We start from the raw sequence: 27,963 nt of genomic DNA on the forward strand, positions 1-27,963 counted from the left end.
ATGTGGTCAATGGCAGTTATAATATTACTATTACTCTCAATTGATCAGAAAACCATCGCAAATATAAATAAGCAACCGAAAACAATTGGTCACGGGTGCTCTATCCGATCTGTTGGCTTCAGTTCATCTGGGAAATCATTGGCCGCCGATCTTCAACTCAACAAGAAGTCTTCCTTGTTTGGACCCGATATCAGTGAACTCCGGCTCGTGGCGAGGTACTTCTGATTTTCTCAAATCTTAATATGTTTTACGAATCAAGTGTATATGTCCTTCAAATTCGAAACTCTACCTCCTTTTGAGTTTTTTTTTCTCGTTTTAGTAATGAAATCCAAAATGTTAGTGTGCTGAAAGTTAACGATCTATTATGTTTGTTAGGCACGTTTTAGGGGACAAATTTTAAGTTAAAATAGTCGCGTAAACACACTTGTACTTGGTTTCCTAGGATATAGTGGGCGATTATACCGTTTTACGCATTAAAACCATATATGTTTATGCGATTTTCATAATATTGACTTAAACTCGGGTATTTTCATGTACAAAATTTTTCAAAATACACGAATACATTGATGAATCAGAAAATTTAATTAATTAAGAGTTTCTCTTTAATTTTTTCTTACTTTTTCCCGATTGATAGCCTCTTGCTTGTTTGCATCAAACTATAAGAAATTATAACATTAGATACTCTTATCAAACTATAAGTATATAAGTCCTCAAATATTGAAGTCTCTACTAAATAGTTATGTACTTTAATAGAAGTATATATATCGAAGACCCCTCAAGACAGGTACATTATCCTTGATGAGATGAGAGAAGATGCAAAAAGTATTTTCTCTTGTTTACTTATGGATGTCGTTTTCTCGGCAATAATTGAACAAAAGATAGAAGGCAAATTGAAGAGGTAGGTCCCAGCAGAGACCAGTTGGTCCCGCAAGACTCACCTTGAACAGGTACGTCTGCGCAAAGGCCATCTGCTCCCGCAGGACCCACCATGCTCATAGAATCTTACGCGCAGTACGCAAGCTGTACACGCAGGGAAAGCCTCCCAATGGTGAAGTACCCCGCCTGTTCCCGCAGTTGCGGATACAAGCCATCAGGGAAGGCTACCCGCAGACAGCAGAGCTACACGCACAAGACACTAGCTACTTCAGCAGTCACGTGAAGGAATGAGCAAGGCGGGAACAATCCCGCCCAAATGAGCCAGTCTGATTCTGAAAGATCTTTTGTACCATACCTACCAAGGTATGGATAGGACAGACGATCTGACCAGAACAGCCCATGAGCCAATCACAGGGTGACAGCTCACAGACAACAGTGCGAGGAGGAGCACCCTCTAGTACTGTTTCACTATTAGCCGCTGCCTACTCACCAACCCTTACTGTGGAGCATGCGCAGCCTACAGTTGGTGGAATAGTGTTACTGTTGGCCGTAACCTATTCACCAACCAGCATGGCCTGCGTACAATCCACAGTAAGTGGGACGTGCATAGTCTACAGTTGGTGGAATAGTGCAGCCGACTTTGTTACTGTTGGCCGTAACCTACCCACCAACCAGTATGGCCTGTGCGTAATCTACTGTTGGTTGAACAGGAATACTATTCAGCCGGCTGTACCTTCTAGAAAACCTACCTTCGGCTATAAATACTCCAACATCTTGGAATGGTAAGATCATCTGCTATCCAGTTATCTAGGAATCTCTTAATATACACTTATATTCAGAGCAACCTGGTCTGATTCTCACGCCGGAGGGTGGTCACAAGGAGGAACCCCCCCCTTCTCAGTGACGAGCTTACGGTGTTTGTTTTGCAGGTCTCCTGAAGAACAGCCTTCTCAGCTAGACCTCATTCGTGGGAAACATTACTTAACCCCCAGATTATCTATAATCTGTACCGGGTCACTTAGTGTTTCTTCATTGGCGCCATCCGTGCATAAAAGCTAGAACTATTTTAGTTTTCACAATTTCTGAAGAAATGGTTAACGTTACTCCGGTCCAAAGGCCTGTAACTGACCAAGAAACCCCGGTAACCACCCCAGCAACTGGGGGGAACACCGGCGGTTATACAATCCTTACGAACACTACCCCGACTACCCAAGCCGGGGCAAGTGGAGTAAATATTCCATTGGGGTTCACCGATACCCAACTGGAAAAACGAACGAAGGTCCCTCGCCAAACACTAGATCAAGTGAAGGCGTGGGCCGAAGCACGGCAAAGAGAATTCCAAGCCGAATTGGATGAACGCTTGCGTTCAGCTCAACAGGCTGACGAATTCACCAGTACTCGCCAACACCTCAATATGAGCAGTGACTGTGAGTACTCAGAAGACGAGTTGGAGTCTGATACCGACGCGAACCCTCGCCATAAGGCGAAAGGGAAGCGTAAGGACACGGACGTCCAACCAAAAAGGAATTTTGGGGAAGCTTTTAAACCAATCGCGGAGAGAAACCCGCGTGACTTCTCCAAAACCTTTAGACCAACTGCCACAAATGCAGGAAGGTCAAAATTCGCAAGAGACATTGCGGAGGCAATCGCCCCGAGAAGTGCCAAACAAATGTCAAACATTGGCACTTATGATGGTCTATCCGACCCAGACGACCATCTGAACAGGTTCATTGCGGGGGCTACCGTCAGCAACTGGACGAAACCCACGTGGTGCTACATGTTCCAGATGACTCTGGTCGGAGCAGCCAGGGCATGGTTCGATCGTTTACCGATCCACCACATATATGACTGGGCGGACTTTCAGAACAAGTTCAGCCAGCACTTCAGCCAACAAAGGAAGTACACTGAAGAGCAGTGGACGATCCTGAACTGCGTGAGAGAGGAGGATGAATCTTTACTAGACTTCATCACTCGCTTCAACTCCAAAAAGCTTAGTCTCGGTAACATAAGTGAGGATCTGGTTCGCGCCGCCTTCATCCAAGGCGCCGAATACCCAGAACTTATCCGCACGTTGACGGGTAAGGATGGCATGCCATCCACATGGGATGCCATCATGACGGCGGCAAAGCGCTTTGCCGAGACGGAAAAGCAACTGGGAAGTGACCTTCCCCAGAGTACGCACCTCTACACGCAGAGGACAAGAGAGAACAATGTCCGGATCGCCCGGCAGAACAAAAAGAGGAGGCTAGGTATTTGGCAGTCAAGGGTAAACTTTGACACCTCATCCAGCTCTCGCCCTCTTGTTGGCGGAAGGGACAACACACACCCTTCAAATCGAAAACACCGGTGGACGCCACTCACAAAGAGCGTCACGGAGATATTTGCCACGGAAAAATTGCCATGGCCCAAAGCCCCATCGATCCGGCAGAAACCTAATGCGGATCAAAGCAAATCCTGTGATTTCCACGGGACAAAGGGTCATGGTACTGAAGAGTGCACATCCTTGAAAGATATTATTGAAACATTTGTTAAGGATGGAAGGCTTGCACATCTCGTGGCATCGATCAGGAAGGGAGGAAGGAATGACAACCGGTACAGAGGTAACGGACGAAAGCCCGTCGACATCAGCATCAACATGGTTCATGGCAAGGTCAGAGGAAGAAAAAGACGGGTGATAGAACCATGCGCGTGGAAGGAAGCTGAGGTGCGCTTCCCGCGAGTGCCAGGAGGCCCCAGCAAAGAAGGCCCCATCGTCATCAGAAGCCAGCTGGGGCACTACATCACCTCCCGCACTCTTGCTGACAACGGCGCTTCGTCGACAGTGATGTACAGGCAGTTCTTTGATAAGCTGGATGATGAAGACAAGGAACGCTTGGAAACGGTCTACGCTTCAATGGAAGGGTTTGATGGCAGTACAGAAACACCCCTGGGTATCCTATCTTTCCCCGTTACTCTTACTGATGGGAATCATTCACGCACAGAAGACGTGGATTTTGTCGTGATGAAAAAGCCACACCACACATACGACATCCTATTCGGAAGAGATGGGATGGCAAGATTCAACGCCGTGGTATCTTCAGTCCACGGCATGATGGGATGGCCAACAGCTGAGGGTGTAGCAATGATCTCTGGCATTCCCCAGGTATGCATTGCATCTGTCTCATCTAAACCCAAACCGAAGAAGGCTAAACCAACCGTCACTGAACCAGAAAAATGGGCCTTCAATGGCAAATACCCCGACCAGGCCGTTACCATTGGACCAACAATTGTTGATCCCACCCGCACCTTACTCAAGCGCTTACTGCAGAAAAACGCTGACATCTTTGCGTGGACACCAGCTGACATGACTGGTGTACCCCGAAGTAAGGCGGAGCATAAGCTCAAATGCGATCCGGCTGTTACGCCAATCGTACAAAAGCGCAGGGTAATGGGGCCTGAACAAACTAACGCGTGTAGAACCCAAGTCAAGGAACTCCTTGACGCAGGCATCGTACGCGTTAGTAGATATCAAACATGGGTTGCAAATCCCGTAATGGTACCGAAGAATGACAAACAATGGCGCATGTGCATAGATTTCAAAGATTTGAACAAAGCATGCCCCAAAGATTGTTATCCGTTACCAGAAATTGATCTCAAAGTGGATTCGTTGGCGCCATTTCGCCTTAAATGCTTCTTGGATGCGTATAAGGGGTACCACCAAATCCACATGGCCATTGATGACCAGGACAGAACCGCATTTCGGACGCCCGATGGTACATTTTGTTATAAAATGATGCCATTCGGACTTAAGAATGCAGGGTCCACGTACCAACGACTAATGGACAAAGAGTTTCATGCCCAAATCGGGAGAAACTTGGAAGTCTATATGGATGATTTGGTCATCAAAAGCCTCGAGCCTGAGGCGATGTTGAAAGACATTGAAGAAACTTTCAACACGCTCCGAAAGATAAACATGAAGCTCAACCCGAGCAAGTGTTCATTTGGGATGGAAGAAGGGAAGTTCTTGGGAGTCATTGTTACTAAAGATGGCTTTAGAGCGAACCCTGAAAAGGTCGAAGCCATTGTTAAAATGGAATCACCTACCACCATCAAACAGGCTCAGACACTGAATGGGCGACTAGTCGCACTTAATCGCTTCTTGGCAAACCATGCGGATAAGTCGTTTCCTTTCGTGTCAACACTGAGAAACTGCTTGAAGAAAACGCACTTCCGCTGGACACCAGAAGCGGAAGCAGCTTTTCAGGAGATTCGGTCACGCCTGATCGAACTCCCAACGCTTACAGCACCACAAGCAGGAGAGGAGTTAATCCTATACCTTTCCGCAACAGATAGAGCAACCGGGGCAGTCTTGCTAGTAGAACGAAAGGGCATCCAGATGCCAATCTATTATGTTAGCCGTATACTAACAGACGTAGAAACCCGGTACTCTACCCTCGAAAAATTGGTCTTAGCACTTATACACGCTTCACGCAGGTTAAGACGATATTTCCAGGGCCACCCGATCACCATTCTCACCAACTTCAAACTCTCAAATGTTCTAGGCAAACCCGAATTATCGGGACGTCTAGCCAAATGGGCAATTGAATTGGGAGAATATGCAATTAAGTACAAACCAAGACCAGCCATAAAAGGCCAGGTCTTGGCCGATTTTATTGCAGAAGTCCCCGTTTCGCGGGAAAAAGAGTGCCAGGAGGAGGCTCAACCCTCCACAGCACAGGACGTCAATGATGTCTGGCGACTCTACACTGATGGAGCAGCCAATAACGAGGGTTCAGGCGCAGGGTTAAAATTAACCAACCCAGCAGGCCAAGAATATACTTACGCTATTCGGCTGGACTTTCCAAGTACGAATAACGAAGCCGAATATGAAGCATTCTTGGCCGGTTTAAGAATTGCGCGTAAGATGGGAGTGAAAAACTTAGAAGCCCACGTGGATTCCATGCTGGTGGCCAGCCAAATAAATGGAACATACACGGCTGTGAATGACACCATGGCCCTGTACCTCGCCCAGGCAAAAACCCTTATGCGTGATTTTAGTGATTGTAAAGTCATACACGTCAAGCGCAGCGAAAACAAATCTGCGGATGCGTTAAGCAAGCTTGCATCACTAGCCTTCACCCACTTGGGAAAGGACATCCGCATTGAACTCCTCGAAGCACCATCAGTCCCGCACAAGGAAATTTGTGTCATCCAGAACAATACAGAAACATGGATGACACCAATAATAAATTACCTTGCAGCAGGAATACTACCAGAGTCAAAAACACAGGCAAGAAAACTACGCTGTAAAGCACTGAATTATCAACTCGTCAATGACATCCTTTACAGACGTAACTTTCTTGGCCCACTCTTGAGATGCGTGGACAACCAAGATGCCGACTACCTCCTAAGGGAAGTACACGAAGGCATCTGTGGGGTACACGCAGGCCCCCGCGCTGTTGTAGCCAAGCTAAACAACGCGGGATACTTTTGGCCGGGGATGCATACGGATGCACTGGCATACATCAGAAAATGCAGGTCTTGCCAGCTTTACGCACCTAACACGCATCGCCCAAAAAACGAACTGGTTCCAGTCACTTCTTCGTGGCCATTTCAGAAGTGGGCCATCGATGTGACAGGCCCATTTCCTACAGCAGCAGGAAATGTTCAGTTCCTAGTGGTAGCCATCGACTACTTCACCAAGTAGATAGAAGCAAAACCTTTAGCCCAAACAACCGCAAAGCATATCAAAAAATTTATTTGGGAATTTATAATTTGTCGTTTTGGACTTCCACAGAATTTGGTGAGCGATAACGGCACCAACTTTGCTGACAAGAAGCTACAACAGTGGCTGAAAGAACTTCAAATCACCCACACCTTTACCTCAGTGGCACACCCGCAAGGTAATGGTGAGGTGGAAAGAGCAAACAAGAGCATCGTCGAAGGCATCAAGAAAAGACTTTTGAAACACAGATCCGGCTGGGTGGACGAGCTTCCGCACGTCCTTTGGGCAAACAGAACGCTGAAGGAAGGCTAGTACGGGGGAAACCCCGTTCAGCCTCACTTATGGCACGGAAGCCATGGTCCCGGTCGAAATTGGTCTACCCTCACCAAGGGTCTTGAGTCAGCCAGAAGACAATGATGCGGAAAGACGGTTGGATCTTATGCTAACCGAGGAACGCAGAGACTTAGCCGCAGTGCGTGAAGAGAATTACAAACGACAAATGCAAAAGTACTACAACACGCGGGTAAAACTCTGCAACTTCAAGGAAGGAGACTACATACTGCGTAACAACGAGGCTTCGAACCAAGAACGCCCAGGAAAGTTGGCCCCAGTCTGGGAAGGGCCATATGTTATCAAACAAGTTCTGGGAAAGGGCGCATACCGGCTCGAAAGGCTCGATGGCACTCCCATCCCAAGAACATGGAATGGAGCTCAATTACGCAAATGTTATATGTAGATCAATTCCAAAACTTGTAAAGAAAAGGCCAAGAGCCACTTCTAATGGAAATGATTCTCCTTTCATAATGTGTTTACCTTTATTCTTATGAACTCCCCACTGGTACCGGTGTTTAACACAAAGGGGGAGAAGTAAGTCGTTACGTGTGGAAGGCGGCAAAACCCGCATAAACACAACGTCAAAAATAAGGGAAACCTACACGCAGGTATGATGTAAGTAAAGTTTAGCCATCCTTGTAAGTGCAAGTGACGGTCTTATCCGCACAATCACAAATAAGGAAGCAAAACTTTAAACTATCATTTACCACGTTCAAAGGTTATCCTAAAAAAAAATATATATATATATATATACAAGGAAAAAAGGAAACCCTACACGCAGGTCAGGTATGGGTAAAGTTTAGCCATCCTACCAAGTGCAAGTGACGGTTCTACCCGCACAATCACGAAGGAGGAAGCGAAACTTAAACCCACTATCAACCACGTTCAAAGGTTAACTTATCCTAAATACTTAGAAATGAGGAAAACCTGCACGCAGCTCAGATAAAGGTTAAAGTTTAGCCATCCTACCAAGTGCAAGTGACGGTTCTACCCGCACAATCACGAAAGAGGAAGCGAAACTTTAACCCATCATCAACCACGTTCAAAAGGTTAACTTATTCTAGAACACTTGGAAAATTGCTAACTTAAAATAAGTATGCAAGTCATGAGTTTATAAAGCAAGGAATCCAAAGAAGGAAATAACAATCTTATACGCAAAAAGATTTATATTTCAATAATACATTACAAGAATGGCCGGGTTACTACCCGCCTAGAAGAGAATCTATACAAGTCTAAGCAATGGAAAGGGATCTTCGGGGTCAAGCTTCAGGGCCGCCTCCACTAGGACCCGCTCCGTCAGAAGAACGGGGTGGTTCGAGGAAAGCTTTGAGGACAGCTAACCCATCATCAGCAACAGCTACTTCATCCACCTTTTCCACCACTGGATGCGGGAAGGCGGCGTATTGGTTCAATGCTTGGTCGTAAATGGCTTCGGTATCCACATCGAACAAAGGGAAGTTGGAAGGCGGGACGCCTTTCTCAACAAACCCTAGACCAAGCATGAAGCCGGCCTTTTCCCCATCATCATGAGAAGCGTTGAGGGCTGCGGTCATAGCATCATCGTAGGAGGTCTCTGAAAAGACCCGACGCACAACCTACAAAGAAAAAAATACAAGTATTAGAACCTTTTCTTACAAAAGAAATGCGTGAAGATAAATCTAAACATACCTGAGGCAACGCTTCTCGAAGAAGCCATTGGAGGGCAGCTTGAGCTTCGGTATGGGCGCGTTCGGCTTCGCTCTTGTTAAGGTTGGCAAGTAAAACTTCCTTAGCGGCAGCCTCTTCGACGCCCTTAAGCTTCCGCTCGGTTTGGTCAAGCACCCTTCTCTGGTCCAGGATTTCCTGGAGTTTCTTGGCATCTTCCATTGCCAAGGCATCATGAGCGCGTTGGAGAGCCTCTAATTTGCCTTTCAGCTCCTCATTCTCCAAACGCAGAGGCTCAGCAACGGCTTCAGCCTGGGCAGCCCTCTCGGTTGCGTTTCGCGCAGTTTCCCTGGCCAGCCGAAGCTGTTCATTCACAGCTTGGGCAGCCTTGGAACGGGCCTCGAGTCGCGCCTGAACTTCAACCTCGAGGGCCTTGAAGGCCTTCTCCTTGGCGGCGGCAGCTGCCGCCAGCTGTTGGTTCTCCTCCCGGAGAGCACGCGCTTCAGATACGTCTTTGGCGCGAGCTGCTTTCAACTTGTCGTTTTCACGACAAAGCAGCTCGATGCGCGGCTGCATCCGGGCCTGGAGAACCCGAAGCTCATTGGTTAGCCTACCCTCCTGGTAGCTAGCCATGGCTTCCCCCAACGCACCATGAGGAGCAGCGTGGCGGGCCCAGTCCACGCACTCCACAGGGGTACGAAGGGTTGTTCCTCGGCGTATGTTCCATCGTGGAACATACACTTCATTGGAATCCGACACTGCAAAAGAAACAAAGACAGTAAGGAAAAGATGATAAAAAAAAAGGGGAAAAACAAAGGAACCCTACGCACCTGTAGGGTCAATGACAGGCCGATATCCGCCAAACCCATCACCTGAACCTAAAGGAAATCCATCCAACAGGTCAGGCAGATGGGAAGGTGGCAAAGATCGGCAGGAAGCCCTGCGCGTACCTGATGGTCCGGCTGTCGGTGCCGGTGGCGCGGGCATGGTGGCAGCCGCCGTGGTCGCCGTCGTGGTCTCCGCCGCGGTCGCCGCCTCCTCAAAAGCAGCAGTAACCGCCGGTTCCGTGAAGGATGCTGTAAAAATCGCACTCACGGCCGGCGGTGACGTCATCTCGGCCGGAACAGTTGGCTCGACGGAATGAGCAACTGGACCAGCGGATGCAGGCGCAGGCGACTGGGTCGACGCCTCAGGAAGGCTGACCGAGCCTACCGTCATTGGCGAGGAGGTACTCCCCTGCATTTCACCACGGATTGCGTCAACATCCACGCCTGCACAAACAAAGTGTTAAAAGAAAATTACGAAGTGACAAATCTACAAAGGCATTATGATTATACTTACGGGTTTTCTTGACCCTGAACGTACGGACGGGCGGGGAGGAACCCGATGGAGCCGGCCTCTTGGTACCGGTCACCGTCGTCTTCGTTGGTTCTCCGGAGGTAACGGTCGTAGCCTCCGGAGCAGTGGTCTTCTCACCAACGGGCTTCCCCGCCACCTCTTCACTATCTGACTCCGTGTCAGATAGAACCACTGGATCAGCTGTGGGGGCCTTCTCCTTCCCCTTCACGCCGGCAGCAGTCTTCTTCTTCCGCACAAGGGGAGGACCATCTGCGGATTCCTCAGAAGAAGATAGGATGTAAGGATTTCCAACAGCGGGTACAGCATTGAGGGGTTCGGGATAAAATATCTCCTTACCTGGCCGCCGGTGGCTCAGGATCTCTTGGCCCGGCGGATAGACCTCCACAAACCTATCCGCCGTTTGCTCCAGGATGGGCAACTCATTGTCGTCCAGAGCACGAGTGCCCACCCGCACGGGACTGTCAGCTTCCCGCGGGAACAGGAGCGACTCCAAATTATTCCCCTCTGAAAGAAAAGAGTTAGAAAATAAACTAATATCAGCAAGAAAGACAAGACATACCATAAGGAATAGAGTTCAAACCGTATTCGAGAAGGATAGGAAACCGAGACGCATCCTTCCATACCCGGCTCATCCCCAGCAGCACCATCCCGGACTCCGCAAACCGGTAAACCGGAGATTGGACCCGGGATATCTTCGCGAACCATCCCGCCTCCTGGTAGCTGGAAGCGTGAAGGCTCGGAAGCGCTTGACCCTTCTTGAACTTCATAGCAATGGGGATGGCGCGGGCAGAGATGTAGAAGAACTCCCGCTTCCACGATCGGAGACTGCGCTCGGTCACGCAGATCTTTAAACCCTTAATACGGGTTGTCAGGGTGTACCACCCTTGGACGCACCTCCAAGTATAGAAGGTCATCAGGCGGTCCACGTAGGGTTCAATACCCAGAATCCGGCACACCCACTCGAAGTGCCGGACCTTGGCAATCGCCATCGGATGCACCTCGGTCAGGTGCACCCCGTGCCTCTCCAGGACACGGTACATAAACTTTGTCAATGGGAACCTAAGGTTTCCATACACAAAGAATGCAGCATATACCCCGATCTTGCCACTGGGGGCATCGTACACAGTCTGGTGAGATTCAGGAAACTCAGGCTCGAGGGACTCGAGCATGAACTTCCTGACGATGTACTGGTACTGATCGATAGGTAGAGCACACTGGCACTTGCCAGCAGTACTCCTATCGTCGGCTACAGCTTCAGCATCATGAGAAGACATTTTTGCAGAAAGAAGAGTGATTTCGGGAAAATGCTTGCCTGAAAAAGGGGAGTATTTGCCGGAAATCACTAAGAAGAAGAAGAGAGGTGAAAGTGTGAATTGCAAATAACCCTCTTCCCCTTTATATAGTAATCGCAATTAATGCGGTGAATTTAATGCGGAGGAGAGAGAAATCGACAGTGCAATGAAACTATGACACGTGGCAAAAAGCAAGCTGGCAACAGCTGTTGAAAGGACGTGCCAGTAACTTCGCGGCCACGCGCCCGAAAAAACACGCCCACGCGCCTGAAAAAGCGACTGGAATGACCATGTTCTGTCACGTCACCATAACTTCCTGCACGTCCTGACACAGTCAGAAGAAACTGTCGCACGACGTTTCAGATGTTTGGATTGTTCTTATCCTTACCAACCTTTTGAATTTCAAAATTCAAAAAGATTCAAAAGTAAGCGGGAAAACACCCCTTACCTTGGCAACCAAGTAACCATAAGACGGACGCGGGTACAGTGTTAAGGCAAAACCCTTCACATACCTTGCACCCGCAGGGAATTGAAGCCAAGAATACCCCGGCAACAAAGTAACTATAAGACGGGTGCGGGTACAGTGTTAAGGCAAAACCCTTCACATACCTAGCACCCGCAGGGAATTGATGCCAGAGGCACCTTGAAAGTAAAGTAACCGTAAGACAAGCGCGGGTACAGTGTTCAGTCAACCCTTCACGTACCTAGCGCTCCGCAGGGAATTGAAACAAAGAAGGATCTTCTGGGCAATGCTTGCGGAAACGGAAATAACATCCCCGCATAGCGGGAACGTCGAGAACTACATTGTTTGAGGCTCCAGGATGGAATTGGTGGTTTAACATAATTGATCACTATGTTCAAAACCACTAAAACCTCAAGGAGAATCCACACAAGTGAGACTCAACGCTCCTGACTTGCGAGAAGGTTACATACCTACCCGCATCATACCCAAAGATCAAGCAAAAAAATCGGGAATTTTTGCAAGTGACATTAGGAAACCCGCGGGAAGAATCCCCACGGAGAACCTTAAAACTAAACCCTTTTCAAAACCCCTTGCTTAAAGTCCAAAAGTTCACCTCACTTTATTAAACATTCGTGAGAAGAACATTGGACTGGGGGGACTTGAAGAGGTAGGTCCCAGCAGAGACCAGTTGGTCCCGCAAGACTCACCTTGAACAGGTACGTCTGCGCAAAGGCCATCTGCTCCCGCAGGACCCACCATGCTCATAGAATCTTACGCGCAGTACGCAAGCTGTACACGCAGGGAAAGCCTCCCAATGGTGAAGTACCCCGCCTGTTCCCGCAGTTGCGGATACAAGCCATCAGGGAAGGCTACCCGCAGACAGCAGAGCTACACGCACAAGACACTAGCTACTTCAGCAGTCACGTGAAGGAATGAGCAAGGCGGGAACAATCCCGCCCAAATGAGCCAGTCTGATTCTGAAAGATCTTTTGTACCATACCTACCAAGGTATGGATAGGACAGACGATCTGACCAGAACAGCCCATGAGCCAATCACAGGGTGACAGCTCACAGACAACAGTGCGAGGAGGAGCACCCTCTAGTACTGTTTCACTATTAGCCGCTGCCTACTCACCAACCCTTACTGTGGAGCATGCGCAGCCTACAGTTGGTGGAATAGTGTTACTGTTGGCCGTAACCTATTCACCAACCAGCATGGCCTGCGTACAATCCACAGTAAGTGGGACGTGCATAGTCTACAGTTGGTGGAATAGTGCAGCCGACTTTGTTACTGTTGGCCGTAACCTACCCACCAACCAGTATGGCCTGTGCGTAATCTACTGTTGGTTGAACAGGAATACTATTCAGCCGGCTGTACCTTCTAGAAAACCTACCTTCGGCTATAAATACTCCAACATCTTGGAATGGTAAGATCATCTGCTATCCAGTTATCTAGGAATCTCTTAATATACACTTATATTCAGAGCAACCTGGTCTGATTCTCACGCCGGAGGGTGGTCACAAGGAGGAACCCCCCCCTTCTCAGTGACGAGCTTACGGTGTTTGTTTTGCAGGTCTCCTGAAGAACAGCCTTCTCAGCTAGACCTCATTCGTGGGAAACATTACTTAACCCCCAGATTATCTATAATCTGTACCGGGTCACTTAGTGTTTCTTCACAAATGCTTCTCACGATTTCAAAAAATTCCAAAATAATAATAAAAAATTAATCTAATTTTTTAAGTATAATTTTTTAAAAAATTATGAAAATCAAACTAAAATAATAAACTAATAATTATAATTCCGTTTAATCTTCTCTCATTTAAGCTAGGGAAAAGATTTATCATATAATTAAACAAAATACCAAAAGGTAAATAAAGGTACTGGCATGCCAAATTCTTGGTCCAACCGGCCGGTCCCTCCTTCCTAATGAATCATGATTGTTGAAAGGTCAAGTACGATAACAAGTTATAATTATAAGATAAAAGTATGCAAACTAATTGATATCGTAGAACATATTAACGTTTATCTCATAAGAATGATTGACTAATCAAACTAGTAATAATTTGTGTGAATTAGCAAAACAAGTGTTCATTCGTGTCACACCTCAACCATGACGGAAACGTCGGGGCGTAACCGATTGTTCATCGCACACGACACTATTAAGTGACAATATTTAATCAACTCATTTAAATTCATAAAAACACAAAGAGTCACATAACTTGTTCATACAATAACCGAATTCAAATCATAGTAAATAATATAATGTTCGTTTTGCTAATATCCTAATAGCCTCGATAACGTTTTTTTTTCTTCAAGTCCTCGAGTCAATCTAAAGTCAAACCTGTAACATTGCACAAATAGATTTTGTCAACACAAAGATTGGTGAGCAATTTCATAGTTTTTGAACAATAGATATATAATATGAAATTCCACAACTTGTATACAAAACAATAAATAATAGCAACAATTTAGATAAATGAAATCGTTAATAAGAATACATTAACGACACCTTTCTATAAGGGAATGCCAAATATACTCGGATTTTGTATGAAATCGTTAATAAGAATACATTAACGACACCTTTCTATAAGGGGATGCTAGATATACTCGGATTTATGAATCAACCATCCAAAAGCGGTAAACACATTAGCACTCAAGCATATAAGCATATAATCACCAAATCGAGCATTTGTTTAAGTAAAGTATACAATAAAGTTTGTGGTTTAAGACTCAAGTATAAATCATTTTGATTTGAATAAGTTTGCAATGTCACCCCCAAAATATAAAAGAATGAAAACGGGGGATGAAAGTACTCACATTCAAGAAATAAACTTGAAAGATTTGATGATTTGGAGATTAACCGAAACGATGAGTTTAACGAACGAAACCTAAAGGAGAAGAAGTCTTGTATTAGAAAAGTTGTCTTGGAAGTCTTTAAACGAAAATAAATGATAAGAAATGTAAACAATTTAAAGTTTAAGGTTTAAAATGTAAATATTTAAGAAATTATAATAATAGTCCTTTAAAAATGTAAGTTTGCTCGAAACCGGGTTAAAGTATCTAGCCCTTATTTTACTCAACCTATGTTAAGTAATAAGGTGGGTAAAAATGCAAGAAAGCAAGTCCCTTTATAATATAGATACTAAAACGGGTTTTAACGAGTGTTCGGGTGGTCGGTTCGGGTCTTGGTGACTTGACCAAACCCAAAGTCAACTTTTCCAAAATAATAAATGTACGAGATAACTCAATAAATCTTAAAGAGACTTAACCAAGTATGTAGTTCTATTGTTTTAGAACTAACAACGTCCGTTAAGCGAATGTTTGGTTTAATCGGTCCAAAGTTTGTTATAAGATCAAGTTGGATTCAACATTCCGAGTACTTTGTGAAAATAATTAAAATTAGTTTATAAAGTATTTTCAAAGAAATATATAAGCTTTAATGGTTAAAAACACACTTGTGTGTCTTAAGCGAGTAAACTTGGTTTAGTTTGGTTTGGTTTGGTTCGGTTTTTATCTTGGAATATGGCCAAGAATGGTTACCACATGTCCAAACATCATAGAACTTGTAAAATAATTTATAAATAATAATACCAAAGTTTTACATACAAAAAGTCAACAACAAAGTCTTTAAACGAAAGTTCGGTTTCCGGTTCGGATCTTGTTTCGGGATAAGACCGAGGTTAGATTCTACAAACCCATAACCATGGAACTAATTAAAATGATTTTAGAAATTCAAATCTTACATAAAACATGTTTATACAACTATTTAAACAAACTAGTAAACAAGAGTTCGGCTTCCGGTTTGGAGCTATGTACGGAATAACCGAGGCTAGTCTCTACAAACCCATAACCATGGAACTCAAAATGTAAAATAGAACTAAGATGAGCAGAAGTTAAACAAGTATAACAAGTTTGATAGTTAGATGCGGAAAATATATATAATCAAGGACTACTACGAGTCCTCCATGTAGCTTTGTCTTATAGGCCGGACACTTAACCGACCGAGACAGGAGAAATGCCCACCGAAGGTACAAAGGGTGCTATTATATATATATGTTGTATAACAATCTTCAAGTATAAATAAGTGTTAACAAGTTGATTATAATGTAAGACTATGGTCAGTTTGACTTTGGAAAGTCAAACTGCAAAAAAAAATATGAAGAACACCTTTGAATGCTTGAGAATATGAAGAGAAATAGATGAATGAGCAAGGATTAATGAAGGGGATAGGGGTCTTTCAACCATGATCATCGTTTCATCGACATGTACTTCGTCGAGATGTATATGGAGATTACCTTTGGCTAAGCACTTTTTGAGATTCGAAACATGAAAAGTTGGATGAACACCGGTAAGCTCTTCCGGTAATTCGAGTCGATAAGCCACCTTTCCAACCCGTTAGAGAATTTTAAAAGGACCAACAAATCGAGGAGCTAGTTTTCCCTTCTTTCCAAAACGAACTACCCCCTTCCAAGGAGATACTTTGAGAAGGACAAGGTCGTCAACATTAAACTCGATAGGTTTCCGTCGTTTGTCGGCGTAACTCTTTTGACGACTTCTAGCGGCTAGAAGATTTTTATGGATTTGATCGATACGGTCAGTGGTTTCTTGAACCAGTTCAGGACCAGTGATTTGAGCTTCACCGATCTCGTTCCAACAAATCGGGGAACGACATTTTCGACCGTAGAGGGCTTCGAAGGGAGCCATGCCAATGCTAGAGTGGAAACTATTATTGTAAGAAAACTCAATGAAAGGGATGTGGAAATCCCAATTCCCACCGAAATCAAGAACACACGCTCGTAGCATATCCTCGAGTGTTTGCATCGTACGTTCGGATTGTCTGTCCGTTTGAGGATGATAAGCGGTGCTAAGATCGAGACGTGTTCCCAAGGTTTCTTAAAGAGATCGCCAAAAATGAGAAGTAAAACGAGCATCGCGATCGGAAATGATAGTCAATGGTAAACCGTGTCGGCACACAATTTCCCGAACATAGATTTGAGCAAGCTGCTCGACAGAATGCTTCTCGCGGATCGGAATGAAATGGGCAGATTTGGTTAAACGATCGATAATCACCCAAATGCTATCGTTTCCTTTTTAGGTGTTGGGTAGTTTAGTGATAAAGTCCATAGCAATGTCTTCCCATTTCAAAACGGGAATCGGTGGTTGCTCGAGTAGACCAAAAGGTCTTTGATGTTCGGTTTTGACTTTTGAGCAAGTAAGACATTTAGATACATACAAGGCTACGTCCTTTTTCATACCCGGCCACCAAAAGGTAGCACGAAGATCGAAGTACATCTTATCCGCACCGGGATGAACAGAATACCGCGACTTGTGAGCTTCGTCGAGTATACAAGTACGAAGGTTATCGCGATCGGGAACCCACAAACGATTGAGAAAGTACAAAAGACCAGCGGGTTTGGTTTCAAGTTGCAGTTCAGCTCCACACGACATTTCATCATACATGTTGCCTTCTTCAACGGAGATACGCTGAGCTTGAAAGATACGAATTTGAAGATCGGTTTGAATAATGACGCTAAGGAGCAAAACGGATTTGACATTAACCTTTCGACTAAGGGCATCGGCGACAACATTTGCTTTACCGGGATGGTAGCGAATTTCGCAATCGTAGTCACTAAGTAATTCGGCCCAACGTCGTTGTCTCATGTTGAGATCTTTTTGGTCAAAAATATGTTGGAGGCTTTTGTGATCAGTAAACACAACACATTTGGTACCGTAAAGGTAGTGTCTCCAGATTTTGAGAGCGAAAACAACAGCACCCAGTTCGAGATCATGAGTCGTGTAGTTCTTCTCGTTGACCTTTAGTTGCCTTGATGCTTAAGCGATAACTTGACCTCGTTGCATGAGAACACACCCTAGACCTTGATGAGAAGCATCGCAAAATACAACAAAATCGTCGTTTCCGTCGGGAAGAGTTAGAACGGGAGCATTGCAAAGCATGTCCTTGAGAGTGTGAAAGGCTTCTTCTTGTTTGGATCCCCAATCGAATGGTTTTCTTTTATGAGTTAGGGAGGTGAGGGGTAAAGAGATCTTGGAAAATTCCGAATGAAACACCGATAATATCCGGCCAAACCGAGGAAGGATCGAATTTCCATGGTAGTTGATAGAGTCTTCCAATTCTTAATGGCCTCAATTTTAGCGGGATCAACATGAATACCTTTGTCGTTTACGATATGTCCCAAAAATTGAACTTCTTCCAACCAAAATTCGCATTTGGAGAATTTGGCATAAAGTTGTTCTTGCCTTAAGAGTTCAAGAATGGAACGCAAGTGATGCTCATGCTCGGCTTTGGATTTAGAGAAGATGAGAATGTCATCAATAAAGACAATAACGAATTTATCTAGAAACGGTTTGCAAACGCGGTTCATGAGATCCATAAATATCGCGGGTGCATTGGTTAGCCCGAAGGGCATGACCAAAAATTCGAAATGTCCATATCGAGTACGGAATGCGGTTTTTGGATTGTTTTCTTCGCGAACACACAACTGATAATATCCCGATCGAAGATCGATTTTGGAGAAACACGTTGCGCCTTGGAGTTGATCAAAGAGGTCGTCGATTCGTGGCAAAGGATAACGATTTTTGATAGTAAGTTTATTGAGTTCACGATAATCGATGCACATGCGAAACGAGCCATCTTTCTTTTTCACGAAGAGGACTGGAGCGCCCCAAGGAGAGGAGCTTGGACGAATAAAGCCTTTGTTGGAAAGTTCTTCGAGTTGGTTTAATAACTCTTGCATTTCCGACGGGGCTAAACGGTAAGGAGCCTTGGCCACGGGCATTGCGCCGGGCATAAGATCGATTCGAAATTCAACCGGACGAATGGGTGGAAGACCGGTAACATCATCTGGAAAGACGTCGAGGAAATCACAAACAATGGAGATATCTTGGATTTTTCTTTCCTTGTGGTCTTTTACCACCGCTTGGGCTAGGAACGGAACATACTTTTAGCGTAAGTATTTTTGCGATTGAGAACACGACATGAGATTGAGCCTTTTAGGAAACATTTTTCTGTAGACCTTGAGAGTTTTACAGTTGAAAAGCGGAATCCGAATGAATTTATCATAACAAACGACTTCGGCACGGTGCAAAGATAACCAGTCCATGCCTACTATGACATCAAAACTTCTCATTTGCATCGGAATGAGATCGATGGAGAATTTACGCTTACAAAGAGTGAGAGAAGAATTACGAAGGACCGAGTTTATGGTGATAGAATTTCCATTGGCGACTTCGACAGAAAAGGGTCGAGAAAGCTTAGTGCGAGGTACGGCAAGAGTAGATTCAAACTTTAATGAAATAAAACTTCTATCGGCACCCATATCAAATAATATAGAAGCCAAATGCTCGTTCACTAAAAACATACCATTCACAACATCGTTTGCCACTTGAGCTTGATTAGCATTCATCATAAAAGATCGTCCTTGGTTACCAGGATTTCCTTGAGGTGCATGAGGTGGTGGAGGAGGGGGTGCTTGGATGGCTTGCATGGGTTGGATGAGTGGTGCATTGAGTTGGGGAAGTTGAGGTTGGTAGGTTTGGACTTGGTAGGCATAGTAGGGTATGGTTACAGTTTGGGATTGGGTTACAAAAGTGAGTCGTGGGCAATTGTTGCGGAAATGATTTGGGTCACCACAGTTAAAGCAAGCTCGGGGTTGTTGAGGAGGGTTTTGTGGGTAAGGTGCAAAGCGGTTTTTGGTGTTTTGTGGAGTGGTTCTTGGTTGGTTGGGGTGAGTACGTTGTGCGGAACAACAAGTGTTATTTAGATGGCCAAAACGGTTACAAATGGTGCAATGGCGACAAGGTAAGTGAGATGGGTGATGAAGTTGACAATTGTTGCATAGCGGAAAAGTACCGGTATAGGGTTTTCGATTTTGTGGGGGAGTTTGGGGTTGTTGTTGCGGTTGCGGTTGGGTAACGGCATAGTTTCGGTGGTTTTGTTTGGGTTTCTTTTTGTTGTTGTGGCGGGAAGAGTTTGAGTAGTTGATGGCTTGAGGTGGTGGGTCAACTTTGGCTTGGGGTGCGGGTTCGGTTTTGCTTTTATCACTTTTCTTCTTGATGGTTAGGGTACCAGCCTTAACGTCGTTCTCCGATAGCGCACAGGCTAGAGTAATTGCATCCTCAAGGTTCTCGGGTTTGCTACTCATGACTGAGTCCCGAATTAGCATGGGTAAACCCCCGATGTATTTGTCGATTTTACGTTCGAGCAGGGTAACCAAATGAGGTACAAGGGTGCTCAATTCATGAAAACAGAGCGAGTAAGCGGCATTATCATCACTTTCTTGTTTCAATTCCCAAAATTCGGCTTCAAGCTTTTGGAGCTCGTGTTTGGGACAAAACTTCTTCATCATGAGTTCCTTAAGTTCAGTCCATGGAAGCGCCATGGCAATTTCCGCCCCTTGGAGATGCATAACACTACTCACCATGTAAGAGCAGTTTCCTCAAACGTGCTTGAAGCGAAATTAGTTTTCTTCGCTTCGGGGCATTCGCTGTGTCGGAACACACTCTCCATTTTCTCAAGCTATTGCAACAAGGTAGTTGCACAGTTCGTGCCTACGAATTTGGTTGGGTTAGCACCGGTAAATTGTTTATAAGAATAGGATGCGGGTTTGGGTTCAACGGGTACAACAATGGAAGGTGCAACGGGAGGAGGTTGGGTAGCTTGAAGTTGCGCTAGTAGTTCGGGAATCACAGCGGCCATTTGCTTGACGACGAAAGATGCCATACGCCGGTCGGAGTTCTTGCGTGGTTGACATTGTAGTGGAGGTATTCTAAAAAAAATTATAAAGAAAATAGAATGAGTTTGAAGTAATTGGAAATAAATATGAGGGTGTATAAAGATAAAATAAAATTTCGATTTTTGATTGTGAATTCCTAGAGTTAGTGAGGATGAGATGTTAGTAAGAATTTTTTTTAATTAATTAATTAATTAATTTATTTATTTTTTTAGTTTGTACATAAACCAAATGATAAAATGTGTATAAGTATATGTTTCAAAGTTTTTGAGTTTAAAAATTGAGAGGTTTTGAAGTATAGAAATTTATATATAGTCGGGGCAGACGTACATGAACCACCATGATTTGATATCCCGACAATAAAATTTGTATATAAATGTAATATATATATGGAGTCGAACATATGCACGTATCACCGCGTCTTTTATGTCGTTGACTCAAATTGCGATAATAACAAATAATAAAACGGAGATACAACGAGATGTCAAAAACACTAGTCCACGTATCACCGTGGCTTTCATGTTTTCAACACCAAAATATGGAGGCAACCGGAACGCTTGCATTCGACTACTTAAAGTTGTCGTCTCATATAACGTAAGTCGTTTGGCCTAGAAAAGACACTTAAACTCGACCTTCCCAGGTAAGTATATCACCTTCGATTCTTGGAATCTTTTTGTCAAAAGGCCGTTTCCAAGTGTTCAGTCCCTACGGTCATCGCAACGAATATTATAGAGCCGATCTTTAAGGAGATTTTAAACAACGGAATCCAAGTTAAGCTTGTGATCCATAAAACATAATAAAAAAAACTAATGTTTTGCGTTTTAAGGTAAGGATACCTTAGAATACTATAAAAGTGTGTGTATGTGTACATTTATGATTTAAAAATGAATTTTAATCGAGTTTATAAATAAATAAGTGCAATAAACAATCAAGTAGGGTAAACACGTATAAGCATCACGTATAAGGACCCTAAAGCCTAAACTATACTAGGTCGTTACGTCTAACCACCTATCTTATAGTCGATGAGCTCTGATACCAATCTGTCACACCCCGACCATGACGGAAACGTTGGGGCGCAACCGATTGTTCATCGCACACGACACTATTAAGTGACAATATTTAATCAACTCATTTAAATTCATAAAAACACAAAGAGTCACATAACTTGTTCATACAATAACCGAATTCAAATCATAGTAAATAATATAATGTTCGTTTTGCTAATATCCTAATAGCCTCGATAACGTTTTTTTTTCTTCAAGTCCTCGAGTCAACCTAAAGTCAAACCTGTAACATTGCACAAATAGATTTTGTCAACACAAAGATTGGTGAGCAATTTCATAGTTTTTGAACAATAGATATATAATATGAAATTCCACAACTTGTATACAAAACAATAAATAATAGCAACAATTTAGATAAATGAAATCATTAATAAGAATACATTAACGACACCTTTCTATAAGGGGATGCCAAATATACTCGGATTTTGTATGAAATCGTTAATAAGAATACATTAACGACACATTTCTATAAGGGGATGCTAGATATACTCGGATTTATGAATCAACCATCCAAAAGCGGTAAACACATTAGCACTCAAGCATATAAGCATATAATCACCAAATCGAGCATTTGTTTAAGTAAAGTATACAATAAAGTTTGTGGTTTAAGACTCAAGTATAAATCATTTTGATTTGAATAAGTTTGCAATGTCACCCCCAAAATATAAAAGAGTGAAAACGGGGGATGAAAGTACTCACATTCAAGAAATAAACTTGAAAGATTTGATGATTTGGAGATTAACCGAAACGATGAGTTTAACGAACGAAACCTAAAGGAGAAGAAGTCTTGTATTAGAAAAGTTGTCTTGGAAGTCTTTAAACGAAAATAAATGATAAGAAATGTAAACAATTTAAAGTTTAAGGTTTAAAATGTAAATATTTAAGAAATTATAATAATAGTCCTTTAAAAATGTAAGTTTGCTCGAAACCGGGTTAAAGTATCTAGCCCTTAATTTTACTCAACCTATGTTAAGTAATAAGGTGGGTAAAAATGCAAGAAAGCAAGTCCCTTTATAATATAGATACTAAAACGGGTTTTAACGAGTGTTCGGGTGGTCGGTTCGGGTCTTGGTGACTTGACCAAACCCAAAGTCAACTTTTCCAAAATAATAAATGTACGAGATAACTCAATAAATCTTAAAGAGACTTAACCAAGTATGTAGTTCTATTGTTTTAGAACTAACAACGTCCGTTAAGCGAATGTTCGGTTTAATCGGTCCAAACTTTGTTATAAGATCAAGTTGGATTCAACATTCCGAGTACTTTGTGAAAATAATTAAAATTAGTTTATAAAGTATTTTCAAAGAAATATATAAGCTTTAATGGTTAAAAACACACTTGTGTGTCTTAAGCGAGTAAACTTGGTTTAGTTTGGTTTGGTTTGGTTCGGTTTTTATCTTGGAATATGGCCAAGAATGGTTACCACATGTCCAAACATCATAGAACTTGTAAAATAATTTATAAATAATAATACCAAAGTTTTACATACAAAAAGTCAACAACAAAGTCTTTAAACGAAAGTTCGGTTTCCGGTTCGGATCTTGTTTCGGGATAAGACCGAGGTTAGATTCTACAAACCCATAACCATGGAACTAATTAAAATGATTATAGAAATTCAAATCTTACATAAAACATGTTTATACAACTATTTAAACAAACTAGTAAACAAGAGTTCGGCTTCCGGTTTGGAGCTATGTACGGAATAACCGAGGCTAGTCTCTACAAACCCATAACCATGGAACTCAAAATGTAAAATAGAACTAAGATGAGCAGAAGTTAAACAAGTATAACAAGTTTGATAGTTAGATGCGGAAAATATATATAATCAAGGACTACTACGAGTCCTCCATGTAGCTTTGTCTTATAGGCCGGACACTTAACCGACCGAGACAGGAGAAATGCCCACCGAAGGTACAAAGGGTGCTATTATATATATGTTGTATAACAATCTTCAAGTATAAATAAGTGTTAACAAGTTGATTATAATGTAAGACTATGGTCAGTTTGACTTTGGAAAGTCAAACTGCAAAAAAAAATATGAAGAACACCTTTGAATGCTTGAGAATATGAAGAGAAATAGATGAATGAGCAAGGATTAATGAAGGGGATAGGGGTGTATATATAGGGTGGGTTGAAAGGGTCAAGCATGGGGTGTGATATCAAGGTTTGCATGCAAGAGGGGTCAAGACAAGTCACAAAACAACAAAAAAATAAAAATGGGGCTGCTGCTGATCTGCTGCTGGTCAGCACGTCGGTTCGCGTCCGGAAGTTCGTTTTTGATGTATCTTGAGCGTTTTAAGTCCGTTTTCGAATTCGTAAAAGGGGTTTTTCAAATTAGACAAGTGGGAATGTTTTAGTAACATAAAATCCAATATTTTATATTTTTGAAATGTTCGGGATATAAATCGGGTTGGTTTACAACATAAAAACAAATACAAAATAAATACAATTTGACCCGAAATCGAGGGATGTCACAATTCGATAGGTTGTAAGCACCATGTCATTGTATATGTCTATGTGACATTGCACACGAATACCCTAATCCAAACAACGTAAAACCAAAACCAAAGCTAAAAACTGAACCCTAAGTGGTGCAAACCCAACCAAGCCTTAAATGAAGATGCAATATGTTTTCAGTTTAACAATTTAAGAAAAGCTCTCCTTGATTCCAAAAGATGTAAAAAGAACAGCGAGAAAGAAGAAAAATAACCCTTGATCATTGTAAAATCCAAACATAAATTAGCGTAAAACACAAAGAACCCAAACGTTTAATTTATTGTTCAGTTAAAAGTTAATCAAACGAAAGAACTTCGTATATTCATGTTCATTCACTTCATTTACCATGTACAAACCATAGCTTAAATGAAACCAAAGAAAGGAAAACATACAATATTTACAATAACAAATTAGAAGGGTTAGATTCTTTAATCAATCTTTAGAACAATTTGTTGCTTTTGTTTGTTCTAAATAATATAGCTTTTTTAGATGATTAATGTAATAAGTATTTGAATGTTATTGTAAAGCCTCGAAACACCTGATCGATTGAGGGTTCGAATCACTGATACTAAACACCAAAGATGGGAAATCCCAAACTCTTCCTCGCCAGTCACAACCCAACATTTTACCGCCAAAATCTCACCCAAATATTCGACCCAAACTCTTTCTATCCGATCCAAACTCCGATCTCATCCTAACCCTCCACAACACCACCACCAAAACAACCACTCAGTTCGGTTTCACAGTCGCTCGTCGCTCTACTGGCGATATACTATTCGACACCTCCAACACTATTCTCGTGTTCAAGGATCAGTATCTCGAACTAACATCTTCACTCCGTATTCACCGCTCCTCCATTTACGGCCTTGGAGAGCATACCAAACGTTCGTTTAAACTAACCCATAATCAAACCCTCACCCTTTGGAATGCTGCTATCGCAAGCACGAATCCTGATCTCAATCTATATGGATCACATCCGTATTATATCGATGTTAGATCGTCGGATTCTAATGGAAAAGTGTTGGCGGGTACCACTCATGGTGTACTATTGCTTAATAGCAATGGAATGGATGTTGTATATACCGGTGACCGTATTAAGTATAAAGTAATCGGAGGTGTGCTAGATTTCTATTTTTTTGCTGGACCGTCACCCGAATTAGTCATGGATCAGTATACTCAGCTCATCGGCAGACCGACTCCCATGCCTTATTGGTCCTTTGGTGAGTTCATTTGTAAAATTTTGTTTTATTCATGTTTTCGATTAAATGGTCATGATCTTGTTGATATTTATTTCTTTATGTATATAGGGTTTCATCAATGTAGATGGGGTTACAAAGATGTTCATGATCTGAAGACGTTGTTGCTGGCTATGCAAAAGCCAAGATCCCATTAGAGGTTATGTGGACAGATATAGACTACATGGATGCTTTCAAAGATTTCACATTAGATCCCATCAACTTCCCATTGACAAACATGTCAGCATTTGTTCATAATCTTCACCAAAACGGTCAGAAATATGTGCTCATATTAGATCCTGGTAACCGTCTTTAACTTATTATTTTCACATACAAAACCATGATTTATTTATTTTTTCAAAAAAATGGTTCCTTTTAAATACTCATTTTCGTCTTCTATGAATAGGTATTAGTGTGAACAAAACATATGAAACTTATATAAGAGGATTGCAAGCGGATATTTACATAAAGCGTGACGGTAAACCTTACATAGGATAGGTCTGGCCAGGTATTGTTAATTATCCGGATTTTTTTAAATCCGAAAGGAGTGGTCTTTTAGGGCAACGAGATCAAACGGTTTCATGATCGGCTACCATTTGATGGCATTTGGCTTGATATGAACGAACCATCAAATTTCATATCATCACCTCCATTGTCATCATCTACACTTGATAACCCTCCTTATAATAGTAACAATGTTGGAGATCAAAAGTCTATTAATGATAGAACCGTGCCTGCAAGTGCTATGCATTATGGTAACGTGACTGCTTATGATGCACATAATTTGTATGGGTATTTGGAGGCTACAAATGAAGTGTTGCATAATATAATGGCTAAGCGACCATTCATACTTTCTAGATCGACTTTTGTGGGGTCAGGGAGATATACGGCACATTGGACTGGGGATAATGCTGCCACGTGGGATGACTTGGCTTATTCTGTCCCGAGTATCTTGAACTTTGGGTTATTTGGAATTCCAATGGTAGGTCCGTTATTTGTGGTTTTAGTGGAAATACTGTCGAAGAACTTTGCCAGCGTTGGATCCAGGTATAAAATCTCTAAGATTTTGAACTGTGACAATAGTTTTTCAATCATATTTAACACAAATATTATATATAAAACTAAGAAAAAAGAAGAATAAATGTGTGTTTCCAGGTAGGCTGGCCTGGGTGTGCACACAATCAAAATACGCAACCCATAACCGAATCAACCAAAATAACTGAACCAAAATAAGCAAAACCAAAACAAAACTGGCAGTTTGGTTTCTGTTATTTAAAAAGAAAAAAATGAATTTCCAGTTCAGTTTTGCATGTAACGAAAACTAAAAAAAACTGAACCGGATTGTAAAAAACAAACCAACTTTTATAACTGTATCGGACCTGAAAAACTCAACTTTTCTTATTGAATGATGAATTATAATTTTTTATTTTTACTTTTAAGTAACTTAATAGGAATTAATATTGGTGCAAACCAAAATTTTAAGCCCTAATGTGTAATAATCAATTGATCATTATTTTGGACCAATATTTTTTGACGCAAAAAATTAAGCCCGATAAAACGAAGAAACCCACACCGAGTCAAACCCATTGTAAAAACCGCACCGAAACTGAACGATTTTCAAAATCTCAAAAGCTAAACTTTTCTGTTTTTGATTGATTTGAGCCCGAAACCGGCTCAAACTAGCTAGCCTTTGCAAACCCCTAAATTGGTCCAATCATTTTGATATGTTCTAGAGATGACTTGTTTTGGCTCGTTACCAAATATCATATGTAGGATGATCTTCTGTTTTTATTAAGCCAAAAGTTTGTAAGTATCGTTGATTTCACCTGTTTTAATCTCAGCTAGGGGCTTTCTATCCTTTTGCACGGGACCATTCCGATAAATCATCAATGCGCCAAGAACTTTACCTTTGGAATTCAGTAGCCGCTATATCTCGAAAGGTGCTCGGATTGTGTTACCAAATGCTTCCCTACTTGTACACGTTAATGTACAATGCACATACAAAGGGGACTCCAATCGCCCGGCCATTGTTCTTCGCATTCCCTCAAGACACCAACACTTATAATATCAGCACATAGTTTCTTTTAGGAAAAGCCGTATTAGTGTCCCCTGTCTTAAAGCCGGGAGCAGTTCCGGTTGATGCATACTTCCCATCTGGAAACTGGTTCGATCTGTTTAACTATTCACGTTCGGTTAGTGTCAGCTCGGGGGCTCACATTAGCCTCAGTGCACCTGCTGACCATATAAATGTTCATATTCGTGAAGGGAATATATTGATTTTACAAAAGGAAGCCATGACTACGAAAGCCGCTAGGATGAACCCGTTTCACATATTGGTGGTGGTTAGTGGCGGTGAGAATAGCACGGGTGAGGTGTTTTTGGATGATGGTGAGGAGATGGAGTTTGGTGGAGTAAGTGGGAAGTGGACTTTGGTTAAGTTGTCTAGCCAAGTTGTGGGGAAACGAGCGGTGTTGAGATCGGTGGTCGAGAATGGTGGGTTTGAATTGAGTCAAAAGTGGGTAATCAAAAAGGTGACGTTTATCGGGTTGAAAAATCCTTCAAGGGCAACTAGTTATGAGTTGGCTACTGTGGGGGCGAAAGTACATGGTGGAGTGAAGGTTGGTGGTGGTGGTGGACGGTTTGGTATGGCTGAGATTTCGGGTTTGTCTGTGTTGATAGGGAAAGAGTTTGAGTTAAAGTTTGATATCAAGTATTGATGTGTCCTTGATAAGTTTGAAGATGGAGT

The 27,963-nt window shown here is 42.7% G+C and overlaps 1 pseudogene; it reads left to right on the forward strand.

Annotated features, from left to right (window-relative positions):
• Positions 1-27,934, forward strand: LOC143546315 (alpha-glucosidase-like; annotated as a pseudogene).
• The last annotated feature ends 29 nt before the right edge of the window (positions 27,935-27,963 follow it).

The sequence above is a fragment of the Bidens hawaiensis genome, unplaced genomic scaffold, assembly GCF_021521415.1.
Source record: "Bidens hawaiensis isolate Kalapana, Puna unplaced genomic scaffold, B.hawaiensis_p1.1 tig00000904_1, whole genome shotgun sequence".
NCBI lineage: Eukaryota > Viridiplantae > Streptophyta > Magnoliopsida > Asterales > Asteraceae > Bidens > Bidens hawaiensis.